At 47.2% G+C, this 3,985-nt stretch overlaps 1 pseudogene; it reads left to right on the forward strand.

Moving 5' to 3' along the window:
• The first annotated feature begins 949 nt into the window (after nucleotides 1–949).
• LOC119348473 lies at nucleotides 950–3,762 on the forward strand (annotated as a pseudogene).
• The last annotated feature ends 223 nt before the right edge of the window (nucleotides 3,763–3,985 follow it).

The following is a 3,985-nucleotide window of genomic DNA, read 5'->3' on the forward strand; positions in this document are numbered from 1 at the left end:
CTCCCGTGGCAGCAGGATCCTAGTGGAAACTAAGGGATATTAAGGCCTCCTTTTAATAGAGAACCGGACCAAAGCATTAACACACAGTGAATACATGAACTCCTCAAACTACGGTCATCACCGAGAAGTATCCCGATTATTGTCACTTCGGGGTTGTCGGATCATAACACATAATAGATGACTATAGACTTGCAAGATAGGATCAAGAACACACATATATTCATGAAAACATAATAGATTCAGATCTGAAATCATGGCACTAGGGCCCTAGTGACAAGTATTAAGCATAGCAAAGTCATAGCAACATCAATCTCAGAACATAGTGGATACTAGGGATCAAACCCTAACAAAACTAACTTGATTACATGGTAAATCTCATCCAACCCATCACCGTCCAGCAAGCCTACGATGGAATTACTCACGCACGACGGTGAGCATCATGAAATTGGTGATGGAGGTTGGTTGATGATGACGACGACGACGAATCCCCCTCTCCGGAGCCCCGAACGAACTCTAGATCAGCCCTCCCGAGAGAGATTAGGGCTTGGCGGTGGCTCCATATCGTAAAACGCGATGAAACTTTCTCTCTGATTTTTCTCTCTGCGAAACGGAATATATGAAGTTGGAGTTGAGGTCGGTGGAGCCTCAGGGGACCCACGAGACAGGGGGGCACGCCCAGGGGGGAGGGCGTGCCCCCCACCCTCGTGGACAGGGTGTGGGCCCCTGGTCTATTCTTTCGCCAGTATTTTTTATATTTTCCAAAACTCATCTCCGTGGATTTTCAGGTCATTCCGAGAACTTTTGTTTTCTGCACAATAAACAACATCATGGCAGTTCTGCCGAAAACAGCGTCAGTCCAGGTTAGTTTCATTCAAATCATGCAAGTTAGAGTCCAAAACAAGGGCAAAAGTGTTTGGAAAAGTAGATACGTTGGAGACGTATCAAGCAGCTAAGCATCGACGAGGCGTCGTTCAGCATCACCATGGTCTATCAGCCGCTAATGGACCAGAGCTGTAGTGGCCTCACCTTCCTGATCCTCTCTTACATGTTGCTAACAAGTCTCGAGGCGTATGTGGGGGCAAATAGCTCCTTAGCGAAGCAACTGGTGGCCATAGATATCTCCAACCCTACAACCCGAAGGGCCTCCGTCTCCGGCAGCTCCGTCTCTATCAGGATCGGTGCACTGGATAACCTCACCACCTCGGGCACGAGGTATAACAATAGCATCATGGTTGTCGTCATCAACATTGATCCGGTGGCAGCTGCCATCTCTAACTATTCAGTGTGGATTGACTACGACCATGTGGGGCATAGCCTGTCGGTCTACATGGACGTTGAGGGTAAGCTCAAGCCTGGTAACACCATAGCCGAGGTGAACCTTAGGATCAGCATCATCGATTTCCCATACGTCTGTTTCGGCCTCCTCTCGACGACCGCGCAGCTGCTTCGTGCCGGAGGCATAAATTGCGTGCAACAGTCGAGGGCCTACCTCGCTACTACCAGGAGCAGGAGGACAAAGCAGGTGGGTTACTGTCGAGGAAGGAAACCATCATAACCTCCATCCTCGGGTCGATAGCCGCCACCGCCGGGATGGCTGCCGCCGTGGCGTGCTACTCCAGCTCTAGGTATCGGCGGTGGCACAAGGACCTAGACAAGCTCGCCAGGTCTATGGAGCTCTGCCAGCGCTGTCCCAAAGAAGATCGAGTTCGCTGACATCTACAAGGCCACCCGCAACTTCCATGAAGACATGAAGCTCGATGGAGGTGGGTTCGGTACAGTGTACAGGTGCACGCTCCCTGTTGCCGCTTGTAAGACGGAGCAACCGATGGATGTGGCCATCAAGAGGTTCACTCGTGACGTGCAGGACCGCCGCTACGATGACTTCCTCGCTGAGGTTAGCATCATCAACCGGTTGCGCCACAAGAACATCGTCCCCCTCATCGGTGAGCATTGTCTAACTACTACTACGATTCATTATAAGTGTTGTAGATTTAAATTTACCCGAGTTCAAAACTGCAACACTTATTTTGGATTGAAAAAAGTACTCCCTCCTCCCCATAATGTATTATGAGACAAAGGGAGTACTCTCTCCGTTCCAAAATATAGTGCTTCCTCTATTCTTGTGCTTCAATTTTGACCATAAATTTAATCAACGAGACCGACTGCGGCGGGAGGAAAAGTTATACCAGTGAATTCGTATTCAAATGAAGTTTTCGATTATATAATTTTTCTCTCGCCGCAGTCTGTCTTGTTAGTTAAATTTATGGTCAAAGTTGGACCTCGGAAAGCGCGGGCGCACTATATTTTTGAATGGAGGGAGTAGTATTTAATGTAATTCTGATGTCACTTTAGCCCCTCACTACTCCCAAAGTTTATTTGTAGGGCTTTATTTTAACTTGGACTTAAGATTTTGTATGACTCTCCGCTTAAATATTTAGGAAGAATGATTAGGCCCTGTTTGGTTCATAAGTTTTAGGACTTTTTTTAGTCCCAACTTATAAGTACCAAGTCCTTAAAAAGTCCCTACATGTTTGGTTCCTAGGACTTAAGTCCCTATAAGACCATATTACAACTATAAGTCCCTATAAGACTCTCCTTGAGAGTCTTATTTCATAAGTCCCAAATGCCCACTTTAAGTCCCTATAAGTCCCTCCTGTTTGGTTTAGATGGGATTTATAGGGACTTTTTTAAGTCTCTAAACCAATAAGTTCCTGAAAACAAACACCCTCTTAGTGTCTTTGTTACTCCCATTGTTTGATTCATTATTGGAAGCGTACAAAATTTTAGTTCATTATCACTCATTCATTATTTGTCGGTTTAACCTTCGTTACATATCCATTCTAGGCTTCTAATTACGCACTCATAGAACTACAAATGTCGAAGGATGATTTTCCTAACTATATGCGCTTCATCATTTTTCAGGCTGGTCTTATAACAAGGGTGTGCCGCTGCTTGTGTTTGAGTTCATGGCTAAATGGCAGTTTAGACCAACATCTCTTCCATGGAGGCGGTAGTTACACTAGACAGCACCACACCAGTAATGCCATCGGGCAATGGGAAACACGTTACGAGATTCTCAAGGGCATAGCCACCGCCTTGCACTATGTCCACCACGAGTACGAGCCTCTGGTGCTCCACCGTGACATCAAAGCGAGTAACATCATGCTGGACTCGAGCTTCCGCGCTCGCCTCGGCGACTTTGGCTTGGCTTCCACCGTCGCCGTTGATAGGAACTCCATCACTGGCATGGGTGGTACCTGGGGCTACATCGCACCAGAGTATCCAGTTTGCCACCAGGCAACACGACAAACGGACATCTATGCGCTCGGTGTGCTCATCCTCGAGGTTGTCACAGGACAACGGGCGCTCGCTGATCATTAGGTGGTGGATGACGATGACATCCACATCACCGATAGGGTGTGGCGTCAGCACCATGAGGGGAAGTTACTGGAGTGCATGGATGCCATGTTGATCAATGATTCTTCCCCTGATGATGAGGAGCAGCTAGACACTATCGGCGATGTGAAACGCATGTTGCTCCTGGGCTTGGCCTGCAGCAACCCGAACCCGTCAAACCGGCCAACCATGCCTGAAGTGGTGCGTGTCATCGCCAAGTCAAGTCCGCCGCCACATGTTCCTCCTCAGAAGCCAATATTTGTGTGGCCACCGCAGGAAGAGGGGCGTTCAGGGGCCTCCGATGATGATAGCACGGGTACATCGATGATGAATAATCTCGACAAGAGTATCGTAAGCACCACCTGACCACTAGAGAACATGCCTCATTTCAACTCCAACACTCTGTGTACGTCACGGCAAGCAATTCCTCTGGTCCATGAGGAAATGCTAAGGAGCATATATAGTGAAAATGAAAATTCACTTGTTTCATTTAATGTTGATGTGATTTTGCCCAATTTAAGAAGCTTGAGTATTTTTTATGTATAAGTTAATGTCATGAGTCATATGTATGAAATAAATAAATATATAC

The sequence above is a fragment of the Triticum dicoccoides genome, unplaced genomic scaffold (genome assembly GCF_002162155.2).
Source record: "Triticum dicoccoides isolate Atlit2015 ecotype Zavitan unplaced genomic scaffold, WEW_v2.0 scaffold93392, whole genome shotgun sequence".
Classification (NCBI taxonomy): Eukaryota; Viridiplantae; Streptophyta; class Magnoliopsida; order Poales; family Poaceae; genus Triticum; species Triticum dicoccoides.